Source organism: Phyllobates terribilis, unplaced genomic scaffold (assembly GCF_046119375.1).
Source record: "Phyllobates terribilis strain yellow unplaced genomic scaffold, ASM4611937v1 Scaffold_1__5_contigs__length_1240528914, whole genome shotgun sequence".
NCBI classification, from domain to species: domain Eukaryota; kingdom Metazoa; phylum Chordata; class Amphibia; order Anura; family Dendrobatidae; genus Phyllobates; species Phyllobates terribilis.
In genome coordinates, this window is record NW_027362761.1 from 827686771 (window position 1) to 827709375 (window position 22605).

A 22605-nucleotide genomic window follows, 5' to 3' on the forward strand; every position below is an offset into this window, starting at 1 on the left:
CCGCACTACACAAGCACTTGTCCCAAAGCATCTGCCGTGCCCACAACAACGCAGTTACTGGGAGAGTCCACCTGACAACGGACACGTGGACAAGTGCTTGTGGCCAGGAACGGTACATCTCTCTGACGGCACACTGGGTAAACATAATGGAAGCCGGGACCCAGTCGGACCTTGGGACGGAACACATCCTCCCCACACCGAGGATTGCGGGCCCTATGTCAGTCAGAGTTGCCCCCACAGTGTACAGCTCCTGCGCATCCTCCTCCTCCTCCTCCTCATGTTCAGCCTCCATCTCAGATATCACCACATCAGTTACAAGCTGGAAGCATTGCAGTACTGCCTCCGCCAAGCGGCAACAGGCTGTGCTGAAACTCATAAGCTTAGGTGATAAACCTCACACTGCTTGTGAGTTGTGGACAGCTGTGAAAGAGCAGGCAGATCTGTGGCTGAGACCGCTGAACCTACATCCCGGCATAGTCGTGTGTGTCAATGACCGTAACCTGGTGGCGGCTCTGAGGCGAGATGAGATCACACACGTACCATGCCTGGCTCATGTGCTTAACCTCGTGGTTCAGCAGTTTCTTAAATCGTACCCCGAGTTGCCAGATCTGCTCGTGAAAGTACGCCGCCTGTCAGCTCATTTTCGAAAGTCGGCTACAGCTTCCGCCGCCCTTGCTGTGTTGCAGCAGCGTTTGCAGCTTCCGGCACACCGACTGGTGTGTGATGTCCCCACACGTTGGAACTCTACCCTCCACATGTTGCAAAGGATTTGTGAGCAGAAGAGAGCAGTTGTGGAGTACCAGCTGCAACAAGGCCGTCGATATTCAGGTCAGACTCCACACATAAGACCTCAGGAGTGGACCTGGATGTCTGACATATGTACTATCCTGACAAACTTTGAGGAGGTCACCAAGATGGTGAGTGGCGATGACGCCATCATTAGTGTCAGCATCCCACTTGTCTGTCTTTTGCAACACTCTCTGCAGAGAATTAAAGAGGAGGCATTGCAGCCAGAGTATGATGAGATGGATCAAGAAGCCGTAGCGGGCGATTACACACAGCCCAGCCTCATCTCATCCCAACGTTCATTGGGGGACAATGAGGGAGAAGAGGAGAAGGAGGAGGAGGAGGAAGAACAGGAGCTGCTATCATGCATTGTAGACGGTAGTACCTGTACAAGTGTCATACCGTCGGTTCAGCGTGGGTGGCCTGAGGACAGGGGGGAGAAGGAAGAGGAGGAGGAGGAGGAGGAGAGCATGGTCAGTCGTCATCTTGGTGAGGACACGGAAATCTTGCCCGTTACCAGTCTGGCACGCATGGCTGACTTTATGTTACGCTGCCTTAACCGTGACCCTCGCGTTGTCAAAATGTTGGGTGACAGTCATTACTGGTTGGTGACACTTGTAGACCCCCGCTACAAGGAGAACTTTCACTCTCTTATTCCTGAGGTGGAGAGGTCTACAAAAATGGGGCAATACCAGAAGGCCCTTGCTGCAGAACTCTTAAAAAAATTCCCATCTGAACACGCTAGCGGCAGAGGTCACAGTTCGTTGCCCAACCAAGGCGTACAGGCGAGAGAGATGCAACTCCAATCCAGCAGAGGCAGGGGAACACTGTCAATGTTCTGGGACAGTTTTCTGACACCCGCCCAGCTTACAGGCCCTGAGGCGCGGGGTACTCTCACAAGGAGTGGAAAGTTTCAAAAGATGGTGAGGGAGTACCTTGCCGATCGTACCAGCGTCCTCCGTGATTCCTCTGTGCCTTTTAATTATTGGGTATCCAAGCTGGACACTTAGAATGAACTCGCTCTGTACGCCTTGGAGGTCCTGGCCTGCCCTGCCGCTAGCGTGTTATCGGAGCGTGTTTTTAGTGCCGCTGGGGGAATTATAACTGATAAGCGCACTCGCCTGTCAACTGACAATGCTGACAAGCTGACCCTTATCAAAATGAACAAGGGCTGGATTGGGCCAGACTTCTCATCACCACCAAATGACATCAGAGTAACATAAAGTCAAATCCACTGTGTTATTTCGGGAGGTGAATTCACATGCACCGCTTCACACCCACACATGGGTATACGCTTCCTCGTTTCGGCTGTTTAATCTTCTTCTCCTTATCCTCAGCCTCCACCACCACTATACCATCAGGGTGCCAGCGTTGCAAGTTCATCCGTCCTTATTTTTGGCAGCTTTTGCTTGCAAGGCATAAGCAAATACTATGGGACACCCACTCCCCAATAATGGGACTTATGTTTGTAATATGCTGTACTGCATGGCTCTTGTAAGGGGCATTGCAAGTTGCTCCGTCCTAATTTTTGGCAGCTTTTGCTGGGAAAGCATAAGCAAATACTATGGGACACCCACTCCCCAATAATGAGACTTATGTTTGTAATATGCTGTACTGCATGGCTCTTGTAAGGGGCATTGCAAGTTGCTCCGTCCTAATTTTTGGCAGCTTTTGCTTGGAAAGCATAAGCAAATACCATGGGACACCCACTCCCCAATAATGGGACTTATGTTTGTAATATGCTGTACTGCATGTGACGTGCCCCCTGGGCCATGTGTACACGTGTGTGGGATACCCGGTGCCGGGTCTCTGGGGTCTGTAGTCTCCGTGGCGGTGACCCGGTCCCGTGGCTCAGGCTGGTCAAACCAGTGGCAGTCTTTCTTAGGTTTTGAGGTTAATTGTCCGACTGCACCACCCGTGGATTGCGGTCAGGGAGTACCACCGCTGCGAAGCAGACCGCTGAGGCTGGTGCTGTGTGCGCAGCATAGAATGGGATATCTCCCCTCGGGAGGAGTATAGCATCAGGGCAGTGAGTGTGGATGATGGGGGTGATGGTGCACGAGCGCAGCAGGAATGACTCAGAGTCTTTGCAGTGCAGTTCAGGGTCTTTACTGATGATTATAAGGTAGACCCTCGCGGGAGTACTGGCTAGCATAAGAGGCCTGGTCAGTCTGTGAGCAAGCAGGAGTTCCCCTGGCCAGGTGGAGTTGTAGGCCTCCCCGTCTGTCTGCACTCTTCCTGGCTACCTTGCTGTAAGTGGGTAGAAGTATCCCATGTCCCTGAGTGTACCGTGTAGTGCTCACCCGTATGGCAGGTGACTTGGGGCCTTCTGTTATCCTCCGCTCCACGACGGCGGTGCTGGTCCCTTGCTTGTGACTGAGCCTCCGGGCTTCTATGGCCAGAGGACCTGAAATCCCCTGCTGGCTGGTTTCTGCTGCTGGATATATAAGTCCTCACAGCTTCGGACTCCTGTGTCCGGTTCCTATTGTCTTCTGCCAGGGCGAGCTCTGCTCAGCTTCCAGCCCCTGGTCTTTAGCTCCTAGCTCCTACAGAGCTCCTTGCTGTTACTTTCCCTTGCTCTCACTCTGACTCTGACTGTTCTCTGAATCACTCAACCCCGCCCCAGATCCAGTTTATAAGGGCAGAATTCTCCCCTCCCAGGATTGGGGCAGGAGGATGTTGCATGTTTAAGGGATCCTGACCAGAAAACCTCCCATTTGCTCTCCGACGTAATATCTCTATTACTGTGGTGACCAGACCCCTGGGGTGCCACACATGGCTCTTGTAAGGGGCATTGCAGTTCCTCATAATTTTTGGAAAGCCTTCCATTCACTGCTTAGTCCAACAGTGCACGGGAGACCCAGTTGCTATAAATGGAAAAAAAGGTTTAGTTAACGCCCTCTGACCTCCATGTCATTTCCAAGGGGCATTGGAGTGGCTCGAAATTTTTGGTAGGCATTGCACTCACTGTATGCCCTATAACTGTTTAGCCGAACCGCTCCTTTTGTTACAGAAACATATCCTACAAGACATATCTGGTTGACTGGCCTGATATTGATGTGAATGGTCCCTGTTCCTCCTGCTCTTTCTCCTTTGCCACTACCTCATCCATCATTTATCACCTGAAGCTTTGTTTTAACGGGAGTCATAGAACTTGGATAGTAGCAGGAAAACATCCAGCAATCCTCGGAGGAGGTAGGATATGCGCTAAAATGCTGACCACCTCAGGCCTAGCCGCTACTACATACATGCGCTTGCATTACAACAAAACAAAGCAGATGCTAACTTCTATCATCCTCATCATGCTCCTCACCTTGGCACTCTCAACTCCCCTGATGGAGAAGCCAGGGCCCACCGGAGGAGTCTGATAGTCCGGTGGGCTCGGCCAATGCTGCCCTAAAGCAGGCCAGGCTAAGAAAAGTGTGGGAAAGGTTACCGGGACAAATAGGGGTGGCTGGGGACCGAGTATGGACACCCGGCCACCCCCTGGAGGCTGGGGAGCAAGCGGGGACACCCGGCCACCAGGCGGCTGGGAACTGAGTATGGATACCAGGCCCCCGACACAGCCATGGCGTGGTGGCCAGATTCCGCCTCCACATGCCTAAAAGGCCCAATTTAAAGTGCAAGCAAGCAAGCAGTATGGTATTGCAGCCTGGGGGTGGGTGGGTGGCAGGCTGCATACTTGCGCTTGCATTGCAAGGAATGGGAGAGGTACAATTGAACACTGCCCTGGGACAAGGACTTGAATGGGGATAGTTGCAAGTCTACAACGACAGGTGCAAGGTGGGAGGCATCTTCGCATGTACCATGAACAGGGGTTTGGCATGCACACACTACAGCGGAATAGGCTCTCCTTCCCACTAAATGCACTGGGGAAGGCACAGGTAATGTTTTGGTATACGCGCTTAATCTTATGTATAAGGCACACCAGGGCAAATATGGGCGGCTGGGGACTGGGTATGGATACCTCGCTGCCGAAGCAGCCATGAGGTAGTGGCCAGCTTCAGCCTCCTCCAAACTAAAAGGCCCCATTTCAAGTGCAAGCTAGCAATATGGAATTGCAGTCTGGGGGTGGGTGGGTGGCAGGCTGCACACTTACACTTGCATTAAAAGAAAACATAGCAGATGCTAACTTCTGTCATCATCATCATGCTCCTCACCTTGGCACTCTCAACTCCACCGATGGAGAAGTCAGGGCCCACCGGAGGAGTCTGGTTCTCTGGTGGGCTCGCCCAATGCTGCCTAAAGCAGGCCAGGCTAAGAAAAGTGTGTGGGGGGATGTTCCAAGGAGAAACAGGGGCGGCTGGGGACCGTTTATGGACACCCGGCTGCCCCCAGGTGGCTGGGGACCATGTGTGGACACCCGGCCGCGGGGCAGCTGGGGACCGAGTATGGGCACCCGGCCGCCGGGCGGCTGGGGACTGAGTATGGATTCCAGGCCGCCAACACAGCCATGACGTGGTGGCCAGATTCCGCCTCCACATGCCTAAAAGGCCCAATTTCAAGTTCAAGCAAGCAAGCAGTATGGTATTGCAGCCAGGGGGTGGGTGGGTGGCAGGCTGCATACTTGAGCTTGTATTGCAAGGAATGGGGGAGGTACAATTGAACACTGCCCTGGGACTAGAACTTGCATGGGGATAGTTGCAAGTCTGCATCTTCTGATGCGGTAAGGATCACTTATGATGGGCACACTTTTAGACAGTGACCTGGGAGTCAGAGATGCTTCCAGGGGTCTTCCCCATGCTGTTCCCTTGTCTTTTCAGCACTTTATGCATGTGTCACACAGCACATGGCCAGATAAGGTTGTAAAATGTTAAAATGACATTTCACGGTGAATGCATTTGTCATAGTTGAGAGCAATACAAAAGTGCAAAAACGCATAAAAAATGCTACTTGTGAACATAGCCGAAGGTGTGGAGGAGTATTTTTGTTTTTGGTCATTTATTTTAACTTATACACAAGTTTTTTCCCTGGAAAGGATGTCCCTTAACATATTTCACAGGAAAAAAGTTTCACTTTCGTTTTTGAACGTTTTATTGTGAGCCCGTAAAAGTGGCTTAATACCTCTGACCACGTTGTTGACAGCAGTGACCTGGGGGTTGGAAATGCTTCCTGGGCGATCCCCATGCTGTCACCATGTCATTTGAGCACTGTCACTATCGTTTTGGGCACTTGTTAGGCTTTTAAAAGACTGCCGGGGGTGCCACCGCAAAAATGCTCGAGTCTCCCATAGACTAACATTGGGCTCGTTGCTCGGGTTGAGCACCCGAGTATCACGGCGAGCTCGGCCCGAGCTTCGAGCACCCGAGCATTTTAGTGCTCGCTCAACACTACTTATTACACAACATCATGACATGCACAAAAAATGCGCTCAAATTTTGGTATAAATTTCTGGCAAAATGTAAGTCAACTTAGATTAATCTAGACAGTCCAAAAATGTGCCAGATTTATGAAACAAAACCATTATGATAAATCTAAACCATTTTAAGACAGTGTAGTCTAAGTTTACACTGTCTATTTATTATGCGAGAGCATCGGATGCAATATGCTAATGACATTCGGCTCAAACTCTGCTGTGAGCATGAGTCGAATATCAGTGCACTGAGCTCCGATCCTCTCGTATGAGAGAATCGCACCACAGGTGCAGAGAAGGAGAAATTAATATCTCCATCGCCTCCATTGTGGGCATACGTGGTAATCGCAATGCACTCGGATGACATCAGAGTGCAGTCCGATGTTTTGCACGCAGCCATAGACTTCTATGGTTGTGTGCCATCTGATACTCACTGCCAATCGCAGTATGCAATGATTTATTTTCTCATGCCGACTCGGCATGAGAAAATAAATGCTAGTCGGCACTGCTCTATAGTATAACATTGGAGCGAGTGCTATCCGATGAAACATCAGATTGCACTCATCCGAGTTATACGCCAGTCTGAGAGAGCCTTTAGTCCCTGACTGGTGTGCAGTACATTTTCAGAATTAGTGCTCAGTAGTTGAAAGCTGTGCCAAATTCATTAAAGAGGAACACAACACTTAATGGAATCTGTACATCTTACTGCATCATTCCCTTCATAAAGACTGACGTAGAAAACGTCATTCTTCATTAATCAAGCCTTAAATATAATAGCAAGGCAGCTGTAAAAATGGATATAATCAGTCACTGAACTAAATCATGACATTGTGGTTATAGCTAGATTATTGCAATACTAATATACATGACCCCAAATGGAACCACATTTCAGGCTATTATTATTGCTGAAATGTATGTAGTGGTTTCTGTCTGTTTTACACAGCAGTGCATGAAGCAATCAACTTTCAAGGCAAGACTATTATCAACTTTTCAGCTGCAAGGATAAACTGACACTATTTTTTTGCTTTTTCATGGTCAGTTGGACATAAATTCATTTTTATTATACTTCTTGTATTATCAAAGAAACATTTCTTTTCAGCTTTAAACAATAAAAGCTAAATTTTAAGACCACAAGATTACAGGAAAATGTTCATAAATATACAGCCATGGCTTAAAGTGTTGGCATCCTTGAAAGTGTTACAGAAAATGAAGTAATTCTCCCAGAAAATGATTGCAGTTACACATGTTTTGTTATACACGTTTACTTCCTTTGTGTGTATTGCAACAAAACAAAACACAGAGAAAAAAAGGCAAATTTGACATAATTTCACACAAAACCCCAAATGGGCTGGAGTAAATAGTTGGCACCCTCAACCTAGTATTTGGTTGCACACCCACCAAGTAAATGAATATGGAATAAATAACTTCAATCAATCACTTCCTATAACCATCAGCAAGCTTATTACACCTCTCAACTGGAATTTTGAACCGCTGTTCTTCTACAAACTGCTCCAGGTCTCTCATATTTGAAGAGTGCCTTCTTCCATAAACAATTTTAAGATTTCTCCACAGTTGTTCAATGAGATTTAGATCCGGACTCATTGATGGCCACTTCAGTACCCTCCAGCACTTTGTTTCCATCCTTATCTGGGTGCTTCTTGAAGTACACTGCTCAAAAAAATAAAGGGAACACTTAAACAACAGGATATAACTCCAAGTAAATCAAACTTCTGTGAAATCAAACTGTCCACTTAGGAAGCAACACTGATTGACAATCAATTTCACATGCTGTTGTGCAAATGGAATAGACAATAGATGGAAATTATTGCCAATTATCAAGACACCCTCAATAAAGGAGTGGTTCTGCAAGTGGGGACCACAGACCACATCTCAGTACCAATGCTTTCTGGCTGATGTTTTGGTCACTTTTGAATGTTGGTTGTGCTTTCACACTCGTGGTAGCATGAGACGGATTCTACAACCCATAGAAGTTGCTCGGGTAGTGCAGCTCATCCAGGATGGTACATCAATGCGAGCTGTGGCAAGAAGGTTTGCTGTGTCTGTCAGCGTAGTGTCCAGAGGCTAGAGGCGCTACCAGGGGACAGGCCAGTACACCAGGAGATGTGGAGGGGGACGTAGGAGGGCAACAACCCAGCAGCAGGACCGCTACCTCCGCCTTTGTTCAAGGAGGAACAGGAAAAGTACTGCCAGAGCCCTGCAAATTGACCTCCAGCAGGCCAAAAATGTGCATGTGTCTGCACAAACGGTTAGAAACCGAATCCATGAGGTTGGTATGAGGGCCCAAGGTCCACAGATGGGGGTTGTGCTCACAGCCCAACACCGTGCAGGACGCTTGGCATTTGCCACAGAACACCAGGATTGGCAAAGTCGCCACTGGCGCCCTGTGCTCTTCACAGATGAAAGCAGGTTCACACTGAGCACATGTGACAGACGTGACAGAGTCTGGAGATGCCGTGGAGAGCGATCTGCTGCCTGCAACATTCTTCAGCATGACCGGTTTGGCAGTGGGTCAGTAATGGTGTGGGGTGGCATTTCTTTGGAGGGCCGCACAGCCCTCCATGTGCTCGCCAGAGGTAGCCTGACTGCCATTAAGTACCAAGATGAGATTCTCAGACCCCTTGTGAGACCACATGCTGGTGCGGATGGCCCTGGGTTCCTCCTAATGCAGGACAATGCCAGACCTCATGTGGCTGGAGTGTGTCAGCAGTTCCTGCAAGATGAAGGCATTGAAGCTATGGACTGGCCCGCCTGTTCCCCAGACCTGAATCTGATTGAGCACATCTGGGACATCATGTCTCACTCCATCCACCAACGTCACGTTGCACCACAGACGGTCCAGGAGTTGGCACATGCTTTATTGCAGGTTTGGGAGGAGATCCCACAGGAGACAATCCACAACCTCATCAGAAACATGCCAGGCATTGTAGGGAGGTCATACAGGCACGTGGAGGCCGCACACAATACTGAGCCTCATTTTGACTTTTTTTAAGGACATTACATCAAAGTTGGATCAGCCTGTAGTGTGTTTTTCCACTTTAATTTTGAGGGTGACTCCAAATCCAGGCCTCCATTGGTTAATAAATTTGATTTCCATTGATGATTTTTGTGTGATTTTGTTGTCACCACATTCAACTTTGTACAGAACAAAGTATTCAATGAGAATATTTCATTCATACGGATCTAGGATTTGTTATTAGAGTGTTCCCTTTATTTTTTTGAGCAGTGTATATTTGGGGTCATTGTCCTACTGGAAGACCCATGACCTAGGATGCAAACCCAGCCTTTTGACATTGGTCACTACATTGCGACCTAAAATCCTTTGGTAATCTTCAAGTTTCATGATGACTTGCACACAGTCAAGGCACCCAATGCCGGAGACAGCAAAACAATCCCAAAACATCTTTGACTGTGTTCTTTTCTCATTGCGTTTTTGATAAACAGTACAATGATGTGCTTTAACAAAAAGCTCTATCTAGGTATCATCTATGCACAAGACACTTTCCCAGAAAAATTTTGGCTTACTCATGAGCATTTTGGCTAACTGCAATCTAGTTTTTTTATGTCTCTGTGTAAGCCGTGGGGTCCTCCTCGGTCTCCTGCCATAGCATTTTCATTTCATTCAAATGTCAATGGATAGTTTGTGCTGACACTGATGCACCCTGAGGCTGCAGGACAGCTTGGATTTCTTTGGAACTTGATTGGGGCTGCTTATCCACCATCCAGACTATCCTGTGTTTCAACCTTTCATAAATTTTTCTCTGCTGTCCACTTACAGGGATATTAGCTACAGAGCCATGGGTTGCAAATTTCTTGATTATGATGCGCATAGCAATGGGCGAACCCATGGATGTTTGGGTCTGACAGGGTTCAGCAGAACATTTTAAAAAAGTTTGGTTCGGGTACCAGAACAGTACCCTAACTCAAACCTGAACCCGGAGGCCATTCAAATGAATGCGGTGCCCGAACAACATCATCTATGTGACAGCACGAGACGACACTAGCTGATATCGGTGGCAAGTTCGCTACCACTGGTCAGAGTGCTGCGGTTCCTACGCTGTCATACAAATTTCAGAGTGTGAGCCCCCAGTACCTGTGAACAGCATTAAAAAAGTTACCGCCGGTCAAAGGATTCAGCTGATGAGAGTATTACTCTTATCATCTTACACCTGGTCTCGCTGATAGCAGTGAGAGTAGGTGAGATTGATATGAATATGTATGTCATTGTCCAAGCAAGAACCGCAAAGGTCAGTTCAGGAGACTTGTGGCCAAACCTTGCATTGTGGTCATGCTTGAACTGTGATAAGCAGACATCTGAATGAGGCCTTACATAGAGCCCAAGATGTTACATTTACAAAAAATAGACCAAAGGATAGTCTACTGATCTAACATTCACAGCTAAGTGTTTTCCTTTTATATGTTTCTCTTAGTAGCAGTAGCTATCTCGCAGCAGATCTACTATGTCATGGAGGAATGATTCACACACTTTAATCAGCTGATGTTGAATTTTATCAATTTCTGAATGTAACTACTGTCTGACGTGATGTTTACTTACAATTTCCGAGGCTTAGGTTTCCAATAAACTTTCTCTGTGTAGTTGAGGTCTGCTTTTTACTGTGCTTTTTTTCATCATAACACATAATGTTTTCTGCTACTTCACTTGAAGAAACTTTTAAAGTTCTCACAATTTTCTGCATTTGTTGACCTGCAGTTATTGAAGTAAAGATATATTGTCTTTTAGCTTTGCTTATTTGAGAAATTTTAGACATATTGTGGACTACAGCAATGTGAAAGGCTTTCCACAAATTAACAAGCACATTGGCCCCTGCAAACATCAGATTGGGGTGCTGAGAGTTAAGTCTCAGAATTGATTGCCTGATGTCACATGGCTGTATTAGCCCCATGTGTCAGCCGATATTATGGTCACAGCAACAGGAGCCTACATAGATCTGATAGATGGAGCTAAGGTCATCACAGAACCCTATAGTATAACTATAACTTTAGTTCAGTAGATCTATCTATGTTGGATATAAATGTAACAGCTATAATACAGAATGTTTAACAACAGTACAATATTTCTGTTTGTGAAATCCATATCACAGAAATTTCTGTAACATTTCTGGGTGTTATTAGCTTCAAAATATGCCATTTGATGATATATTACACACATTTTATTTTTTTTATCAAGTTTATATGGAATATTGCCAGAAAAGCCTTTTAATGCCTTCATATAAATAAAGAGGTACAGCAACAGTAGAGACTATTGAGGTATAAAGATTAGTGCTGAGCCACCCCCGTAGTGTTCGAGTTCGGTTCGGTTCGTCGAACACCCGTATGTTCGCCGAACTGTTCGTCGAACACCTTCGAACACCGTTAAAACCAATGGCAGACAAACAAAAACACATAGAAACACATAGAAAACACCTTCAAAGGTGTCCAAAAGCTGACAAACTGCTCAGAAGACACAACTACCACATGGAAAAGTGAAAAGTACATATAGTCATGCGAAAAGAAAAGATGTGGAGAAGTAAAAGGAGGGGGAGACACAGATATAGGCATGTCATGCCCTTCTAAAACCAAAAAAGTGGGAAGCCGACACGGCCAGTTCCTGCCCGTGCGACCTCCGTGTCGCCGGGTTTGTGCCAGAGCCGCGGTGGACCCTGACGGCCAGCCCCCCTCTCCCAATACTGGTGCCTGTCCGCTGGTGGGTCGAGTGAGCCCCCCTGCGGTGGAGGCAGCTCTAATCTTTTTAATTTAAATTGTCTCTCTAATTTGAATGAGAACACTTTAAATCCTTTTACAAGGATCTATTGGAGGGCAAGTCTCATGCCAGCAGCCGCGTAATTCCAGCTCCAGTAGCGTCCACTAAAGCTGCTGCAGTTAAAAAGCTTTTATAAGGATCGAGCTCGGCGGTCCACCGCAAGGCGTCCTACCGCCAGTCCCAGCCCCTATGCCTTGGGGTGCCTCCCCGATGCTCTTCACTGAGTGTCCCGGGGGCCCGAACCATTTCCTTTGAAAAAATTAAATGTCCAAACTACAGGTGGTATAGCTTGATTAACAGCTGGGATAATCCGCTGACTAGCAGACACTGCTACTAGGCACAAAGTATTTCCTGGGCTAGATGCAGTTAAAAATTTTTAATTAAATACTCTCGTTGGATGCTGAGAAAGCATTCCATAGAGTCTCCTGGCACGCCATATATTATTCTCTTAAAAAGCTTGGGGTAGGGGTCTAGGGGACCCTTTTATAGACAAAATCACGGCCATGTATCGCAATACGTCACCTAGGCTGAAGATAAATGGAACATTTTCATCACCTTTCATAATCGCCAATGGGACAAGGCAGGGATGTCCTCTGTCCCCTCTCTTATACATCCTAGTGACGGAGCACCTGCTCTCATCAATTCGCCATAATCCCAATATTAGGTGGATTGAGGTGGGAGGCACCGAGTACAAGTGCTCTGCATTTGCTGATGATATCCTAGTATATATCACTCAATCACATATATCCATCCCTGCTGTTATGGCTGAAATAGATCACTTTGCTACATGGTCTAATTTTAAAATCAATGCAGCGAAGTCTGAGGCCCTCAATGTCTCCCTCCCCAAATCCATACAGGATTCCATCCAGTTCAACTTTCCCTTTGCCTGGCCCTCACAGGGTATCAAATACTTAGGAATTCCTATTCATAAAGACCTCTCCCGTTTATGCTATCTTAATTTTGGGCCCTTTATTGAACAACTCCATACAGACCACGGTTAGCAAGTTAGAACTGTAAGATTCACTACGTGAACCACTGGTGTTTTGTGGAAAAGCACATGTACACTGTGTTCCAAATTATTATGCAAAAAGTGTTTAGGAGTGATAAGGTAAGAATTTTTTTGTTTGTCAGTTAAACTCATTGATGGTGATGTGTGTCAGGGCTCTTTATATCACTGTAAGCAATTGCAGACACCTGTGCTAATTAGTTTGGCAGGTGTGTCCAATGAAAGGCAAGACTACTTAAGAAGGCTGTCCCACATTATTAAGCAGCCTACATTTTCTGCCAAAATGGGAAAGAAAAAGGATGTGTCGGCTGCTGAGAAGCAACAAATTGTGGAGTGTTTAGGTCAAGGCATGACTACAATCAACATTGCCAAGACTCTTCATCCTGATCATCGCACAATCAAGAAGTATGTAGCTGATTCACAGTACACACGTGTGCGTGCTGATAAGGGAAAATTGAGGACTCTTTCCTACAGGCAATTACGTCAGGTTAAAAGAGCAGCGGCATAAAAGCCTTGTCATAACAGCAGGCAAGTTTTTGAAGCTGCTGGTGCCTCCAACGTCCCCTGAACAGCAAGATGCAGAGTCCTTCAGAGGTTTGCAGCTGTGCATAAGCCATCCTGTCGACCTCCTGTATCCACTGCACACAAGCAGAAACGGCTCCAGTGGGCCAAACAATACATGAAGACTGACTTCAAAACTGTTTTGTTCACCGATGAGTGCCGTGCAACGCTCGTTGGTCCTGATGGATGGAACCGTGTATTCCACAGCAAGATCATTTTCATGCATGATAATGCACCGTCTCATGCTGCACATAACACATCTGCAGCTCTGGCTGATATGGGCATAAAAGGGGACAAACTTATGGTGTGACCCCCATGCTCCCCTGACCTCAATCCCATTCAGAACCTCTGGAGCATCATCAAAAGGAGTGTCTATGATGGCGGGAGGCAGTTCACATCTAAGCAACAGCTCTGAGAGGGTATTCTGTCCTCATGCAAAACAATTGAAGCAGAAACCATTCAAAACCTGACAAATTCAATGGACGAGAGAGTTCAGAAGCTCCTTTCGAACAAGGGGTCCTATGTGCAAATGTAACATCACCTAGAATAAAGTTTTGAGTTGAAAACTTTTTGATTTCAGTTTCTAATAACCTACTAATGCTTATAATTTCAAAAATGACCATTTTTTTGTTCTTTATTAAAATGAAAAGGTTGATCGAAGAGTGTGGGGGACCTAAGAGTGTGGCAACCCAGTAGTCAGGATTATTTCGAATTCTGACAATCTGAGGGTCATGTTGCAGATAGTGCAGCAAGAAGGCACTCATGTGTCTTGCGCATCTAGGAGCCCCAAAATTATTTTCCGGGCGAGATGCAGCTAAAAATTATTATTAATTTGAAAGTTGGTGGAGCTTAGTATAGATGGCCTAATAGAATCAGTACTGCAAACTGCTACAAAGCCCAAATTATTTTCCAGTCAAGATACAGATAAACATGATTAGTAATTTTAAATCTGGTGGAGTTTAGTATAGATGGCCTAATAGAATCAGTACTGCACACTGCCACCAGGCCCAAATTATTTTCCAGCCAAGATACAGATAAACATGATTAGTAATTTGAAAGCTTAAAACGGTTGGTGAGGTGATTTTAACAAATCATCAAGCTTTTACTCTCCCCAGGATGACACAGGGGTAGAAAAGTCATTTCGGATCCATGATTTGTTCATCTTTATGAACGTGAGTCTGTCTACATTATCAGTGGAGAGCTGCGTGTATCTGTCAGCACTCCAGCAGCAGCGCTGAACACACGTTCAGACAGAACGCTGGCTGCGGAGCATGACAAGATCTCCAAGGCGTAAGTGGCGAGCTACGGCCATTTATCCAGATTGGAAGCCCAAAAAGAGCAAGGGTCCAGTGACACAGTCATGGCTTCAATGTTTACTTGGAGATACTCCTGTACCATCGTCTGTAGGCGTTGACTATGTGTCAGACTTCTTGTCTCCTGTGGCCTTGCAAAGGATGGGCTAAAAAAGCGGTGAAATGATTCCGCAAAATTGATGTTACCAACAGATACTGTGTTTCTGTTACGTTTTGAGTGCTGAACACTCGACGGTCCCATGGTTGGCAAGTTGGAACTGTGAGATTCACTACGTGCACCACTAGTGTTTTGGGGAAAAGCACATGTAAGATTCTGCAACAGTCTCTGCTGATACTCCTGCATGCGTGCATCTCTTTCTATGGCAGGAATAATTTCTGCAAATTTACTTTTGTACCTGGATCTAACAGTGTGGCAACCTAGTAGTCAGGATTATTTCTAATTCTCACAATTCGAGGGTCATGTTGCAGGTAGTGCAGCAAGAAGGCACTCATGTGTCTTGCGCATCTAGGAGCCCCAAAATTATTTTCCGGGCGAGATGCAGCTAAAAATTATTATTAATTTGAAAGTTGGTGGAGCTTAGTATAGATGGCCTAATAGAATCAGTACTGCAAACTGCTACAAAGCCCAAATTATTTTCCAGTCAAGATACAGATAAACATGATTAGTAATTTTAAATCTGGTGGAGTTTAGTATAGATGGCCTAATAGAATCAGTACTGCACACTGCCACCAGGCCCAAATTATTTTCCAGCCAAGATACAGATAAACATGATTAGTAATTTGAAAGCTTAAAACGGTTGGTGAGGTGATTTTAACAAATCATCAAGCTTTTACTCTCCCCAGGATGACACAGGGGTAGAAAAGTCATTTCGGATCCATGATTTGTTCATCTTTATGAACGTGAGTCTGTCTACATTATCAGTGGAGAGCTGCGTGTATCTGTCAGCACACCAGCAGCAGCGCTGAACACACGTTCAGACAGAACGCTGGCTGCGGAGCATGACAAGATCTCCAAGGCGTAAGTGGCGAGCTACGGCCATTTATCCAGATTGGAAGCCCAAAAAGAGCAAGGGTCCAGTGACACAGTCATGGCTTCAATGTTTACTTGGAGATACTCCTGTACCATCGTCTGTAGGCGTTGACTATGTGTCAGACTTCTTGTCTCCTGTGGCCTTGCAAAGGATGGGCTAAAAAAGCGGTGAAATGATTCCGCAAAATTGATGTTACCAACAGATACTGTGTTTCTGTTACGTTTTGAGTGCTGAACACTCGACGGTCCCATGGTTGGCAAGTTGGAACTGTGAGATTCACTACGTGCACCACTAGTGTTTTGGGGAAAAGCACATGTAAGATTCTGCAACAGTCTCTGCTGATACTCCTGCATGCGTGCATCTCTTTCTATGGCAGGAATAATTTCTGCAAATTTACTTTTGTACCTGGATCTAACAGTGTGGCAACCTAGTAGTCAGGATTATTTCTAATTCTCACAATTCGAGGGTCATGTTGCAGGTAGTACAGCAAGAAGGCACTCATGTGTCTTGCGCATCCAGGAGCACCAAGTCCCTGTTGTGTTAGTGGCGAGGTAATAATCATGCTTCCTTCCTCTGCCCTCTCCCCCCAACCTCGCACAACAGAAATGTGATCAAGGTCTCCCTCATCTGATGAGTCTTCCATCAGTTCGTCCTCCACTTCTTCCTGGGCTCCTGCACATTCCTCACTAGTTTGGCTGCTACCATGCGCCCTGGTAAAACCAACTCCCCCACCCTCACATGCCTGCCGCCTTGGTGCTGCCGACCGTCTGGACCTTGCAGATGTTAGCCCTTCCGCATACAACTCCTCCTCCTCTACTTCCTCCACCTCCTCTTGTGCCACCACCTGACTCCGAATTCTGTTTAACATGTGCTCCAGCATGTAAATCACCGGAATAGTCATGCTGATAATGGCATCGTCAGCACTAAACATCTTCGTCGCCATTTCAAAACTGTGCAGAAGGGTGCATAGGTCCCTGATCTGAGACCACTCTTCCAGCATGATTTGCCCCACCTCTGGATCTCGTTGGCCCAGGCTATAGGTCACAACGTATTGCACCAGGGCTTGTCGGTGCTGCCACAGTTGCTGCAACATGTGCAGAGTTGAATTCCACCGGGCAGGCACATCGCATTTTAGCCGGTGAAGTGGCAGGCCCAACGACTTCTGTAGAGATGTAAGTCGCTGAGCTGCGGGATGCGAACGGCGGAAGTGAGCACACAGCGACCGTGCCCTCTGCAGAAGGCCATCTAGTCGGGATAGTGGGCTAAAAATTGCTGGACAACCAGGTTCAACACGTGAGCCATACAAGGCACGTGTGTGACATTGCCCCGGCGAAGGACCGCACCCAGGTTTGCAGCATTGTCGCACACGGCCTTCCCTGGTTTCAGGTCCAGTGGAGACAACCATTCATGAAACTGGTTCTCCAGAGCTGACCACAACTCCTCAGCTGTGTGACTCACATTTCCCACACATTTTAAAGCAAAAACTGCCTGATGACGTTGAGCACTGCAGCCAGCATAGTAAGGAGGTGTGCAGGATCCCTTCTGCGCAGTTAGAAAGCTTGTGGCATGACCAGACAGGCTTTGGGTGCAGGTGGAGGACCGAGAGGAGGTTGAGGAGGCAGAAGCAGTGGAGGAACTTCGAGATAAAGAGGATTGACGCACAACTCGTGGGGACGGCAAGACTTGGACAGCAGCCCCTTGTCCTGCTGTCACCATAGTTACCCAGTGCCCAGTCAGCGACATGTAAAGCCCCTGTCCATGCCTACTTGTCCAAGTGTCTGTGGTGAAATGTACCCTGTCACACACAGAGTTTCTCAAAGAAGCGGTGATGTTGTGTGCGACATGCTGGTGGAGCGCAGGCACACCTTTCTTTGAGAAGTAGTGCCGACTGGGCATCAGGTACTGGGGCACTGCGTCGGACATAAGGTCTCGAAAATCCTCTGTGTCCACCAGGTGGAAAGGCAGCATTTCTGTAGCCAAGAGCTTGCAGATGGTGAAATTCAACCTCTTAGCTTTCTCATGGCTAGGAGGAAATGGTCTTTTACTTGTCCACATCTGAGGGACCGAGGGCTGGCAGTTGTGCTTAGACGGGGTTGAGAAGGGTGTCCCCGGCAAACTGCCGGTCTGTGAGGAAGATGCAGGCGGACATGTTAGGTTGCCTTGATCCAAAGGTGGTGCTATCAATGTCGGACAGAACTGAACACCAGCTGGTGTTTCCACCTCCAAAGAAAATGATGACCTGCCAATCACGCTGGCTGTTGCAGGTAAAGAGGTGGCAGGTCTGCGTCCCAAAACAGGTGTGACTGCTGTCCCCCCAGTCACAGAGGATGAAGAGGCCGTGGATGTTCAAGATATGGCAGACGATGGTTGGCCCAGCCGGCTAGGCCGCATTGTAGCGCAGTGAGCTTCCCACTGCAACTTATGCTTCATATCCATGTGCCGGTTCATGCATGAAGTACTCAAAATATGTATTTTTTGGCCTCTACTTAGTTTTTGCTGACAAATGTTACAGATAACACGAGTTGGGTCATCTTTATAGATCTGAAAAAATGCCCAGGCTATGCAAGGCTTAGCACCCATGCGACCTGAAGAGCCACCACGACTTGTGGTCAGAGGCAGAGTTGTGTTTGAGGATGCAGTTGTTGACGTGCTTCCAGTACTACGTCTCTGTCCAGGAAAGTGCAACCTGACCTCGTCGTCACTAGCATCCTCCTCCACCTCCTCTGCTGACATCATCTCTTGGTTGTCTGTGGGTTGACAGTAAGTGGAATCTCCAACCTTGTCATCATCACCCTGTGTGTTATCACTCCCGTCGTCCTCAGAGCCAACCTCTTCCTGCCCTGACAAAAAACTCAAGTTGTCGCTCCAATCAGGTATTTGAGTCTCATCATCGTCTTCCTCATTGTCTCCACCAACAAGAGATACAGTTTGGGAATGAGGGTCTACTTTATGGTCAGAACCTTCTGCGTCTGGTTCTGAATCCGACTCATAAAGATTCTGGGCATCAGTGCAGATCATTTCCTCGTCTGGATTCACAGAAGCTCTGGAGCCGACCTCTGATTCCCAGGCTATAGTATGAGTAAACAGCTCTGCAGACTCAACCATCTGTTCTACCCCATACTCAGACGGGCAGCTGGAGACTTGGGAGCTGTGAGGAAGCAAGTGCGATTGGGGTGACACCTCTGAGGACTGGAGTATTTGTGATGTTGAAGTTGAAGTGGAGGAGAGCCCACTTAAAGGAGCACTTAATATCCGTTGAAGCACCTGCTGTTTTTGTGCCTCATCTGGAATTTGCAGCTATTGGCGTGGCCGTAAGAAAAGTATCTTATCACATTGTCCGCTAAAAGAAGTAGACATCTTAGCTGGCTGGAAGATGGTCTTTCTTCTGCAGATGTTACTGTTACTTTAACACCTACCCCACGGACACAACCTTTTTTTCCCTTCCCAACACGCCTATTCCCTATTCCACCAGCAGCAGGCCTTTTTCCACTCATTTTGGTGGTTAACTAATTGACAACTCTGTAGTTGTTTGCACCAAAAACAATGGATGGGAACCGAGCAGAGCTGAGTGGCCAAACTGTGGTATTAGCCCTAAAGTATTGGCTGGGTTAGATGCAGAAAAAAATTAGATTGAATTTGCAACCTGGTGGAGGTTAGTATAGATGGACTAATAGAACAAGTCCCACACACTGCTGCAAGCCGAAATATTTTTTCAGAGCTAGAGGCTGAAAAAAATTAGATTGAATTTGCAACCTGATGGAGGTTAGTATAGATGGACTAATAGAACAAGTCCCACACACTGCTACAAGCCGAAATATTATTTCAGAGCTAGATGCAGAAAAAAATTAGATTGAATTTGCAACTTGGTGGAGGTTAGTATAGATGGACTAATAGAACAAGTCCCACACACTACTACAAGCCGAAATATTTTTTCAGAGCTAGATGCAGTAAAAAATTAGATTGAATTTGCAACCTGGTGGAGGTTAGTATAGATGGACTAATAGAATGATGCTATGCCCAAAAGGTTTTACTTCACTAGGTGCAGTAAAAAAATGTGTATTCTATACACAGGTGGTGTAGCTTGCAACACAGATAGGCTTCTCCACTGACTAACACACACTGGAAGAGGACGAAAAGGATTTGCTTTGCTAGATTTAGCCAAATGCTGTGAAAAAAAACGTGCACAGCACTGGCACAGACCTGCCTGGCAAAAAGTGATAGGAACCGATGTAACCTAGCCCTGAAAAGGACTGCAATTACAATTAGTCTTTACTCCCAACCTATCTATTTAAGAGCACAGACCTGCCTGATAAAAGTGATAGGAACTGATGTAACCTAGCCCTGAAAAGGACTGCAATTACAATTAGTCTTTACTCCCAACCTATCTATTTAAGAGCACAGACCTGCCTGATAAAAGTCTTTGGAATTGATGTAACCTAGTCCTTAAAAGGACTGCAATCACATCTATTCCCTACTCCCAAGCTATCTGTAGATTTGTGCGAAAATTGGCTTGAAATTAACAAAGTATAGCGCACACAGCAACAGCGGTGCCGTCTAACACGCAGCTGCAGCAGTGAGAAAATGGTGGTGACGGGGAAAATGGCTAGGTCGGGCAAGGACATGTGACATACACTGCCAATGACACATGTCCTTGCTTGTGTGAAAAAAAGCAGTTCGCTCCGTGTGTGCGCTGCTGATAGGCTGACAGACTGCACCGCCCCACTGTAAATGCGGGAAAGAGAAAAAAAAAAAGGAAATCTTCATTATTTCTGCAGAGATCCATCCCCTGCCCCTCCCCCCACCCTGCTGTACACTCAAACTGCGTATTAACATTAATTTTCAGCATTACTGAGAAAAAATCCAGTTATGATTTTGGTGCACGAACAGTTATCGAACATAACCTCGAACAGCCGAATTTTTTTCAAATCGTTCGTGTTCGCTGAACGGCTCGAACACCACCCAAAACAGCTCAAATTTGAGATTGGCGAACAGTTCGAGTCGAACACCGCTCATCTCTAATAAAGATGCCCTATTACCTCATTACAACATAAAGATATACTGTATATTACTGTACATTTGTATGTTTTATTAAAATCATAATTTAACAGTGAAAGAACTCTCATCGCAAGATGCACATTACTGAAATGTACGGTATCATATGGTCATAGTCACAGACACATCTGTAAACTGATTGTGATAACTAAGCTAACTAGATTCTGAAAGCTTGAAACATTGCAAATTTGTTGTGCAACTCGAATTTGCATAAAAATGTTGCAACTTTTCTCATTTTTGCGCCAGTCCTGGCCAACCTGGCCCAACTCTGCTCACTTTTTCAAAACTGGGCTGAGTTTGGACAGGAAAGGGTGTGGCCAAGTGCGCCTGACAAAATCATCATAATTTAAGCCATAGTCCCTGACTGGCATACAATTCTGGCGTTGGCACACAACAGCAGAAAGATGCGACAAATTTATTACGAGGCAAGGCAGACACCTCTTATTGAATTCTGCAAATTTTATTCCACCATACATTTGACGTGCCCCCAGGGCCGTGGGGTACTCGGCAGCCGGTCCTCTGGTTGCCGGGGGATATCATGGTGGCTGGCCCGGTCCGTGACCCAGGGCGGTCAGTGAAAAGGCGAAACTTCTATTATATGGGGTTTTTGGGATTTTTCGTGACGCCACCTGTGGTGTCTGGTAAGGATCACCAGCGCTGCAACAGTCCTCTGAGGCAGATGATAGGGCAGCTTGAGATGGAACGGCTCCCCACAGGTGGAGCAGGCCTCAGGGCAGAGAAGATGAATTGAGGGGCGCTGGGCGTTGTAGTGCAGGGAGGGAAAAGGCACCGGCGAAATAAAGGAGCGGAGGCAGCTCAGTGCAGTCATCCAAGATTTACTCACAGTTCTTAGACAGTCCACAGGTGCACTGTACTGGTGCAAGCCTCCCGTGTCGCGCTGCGTTCACTGGGCAGGGGTTCAGTCCTTCCCCACTTTCTTATGTACCTCTCTAGACCGACTTCACGCTGGGTCTTTACTCCCTTCTGCCCTGCGCTTCCCACTGTGAATCCTGTTCGGGCGCTGCGAGCTCCTCCCTATCCGTCGGAGTTGCACAGACCTGCTTGACCTTACTTGGATTGAAGTAGGAGTTTGGCTCCTGGCTATAGAAGTAAGAAGCCTCCGATTTTTCCAGCCGAGGCCTGAAACTGCACCACTGGGCCAGGGGCCGGTCCCCTTCTTGCGGCCTGGATCCTCCTGACACTTGGCAGGTTCAGGTTATACGGGTGCCGCCTGCACACGCCGTACTCCCCTAGGATCCCCTTTTTCCCTGCTCCCCTTCTGGGCCTCAGTCCTGGGGCCTTGTAGTGGAGCAGAGCTCCTACAGAGACTCTGTTCCCAGACTGTTCCTCTGAACTGTCCCTGCTCCAACAACCAACAACCTTTAAGATGTCTACCTTTTATATATCTACTGTATGAGTGCTCCCCTAAACTACTTCCTCCACCCACACCCACTACTGGTTCCCCCTACCTTTGGGTTCCCCCCACCCCAGCCAGGGTCAGGGCTCAGCAGAAAACTACATTGCGTCTTGCCCCTCCGGCTGGCCTGGGGTAGTGTAGTGTTGGATGTAGGTCTTGGGGTCCCGTGCAGCACTCCCTCCTTACCTGAGAGAAGGGAGACACCACACATCAAGGTGAGGTGCAATACCTCTGTGGCGACCGAACCCTCAGGGGCGCCACACATTCATTATGAATGGCATTCAAAATGCCATTCTTAGTGAACTGA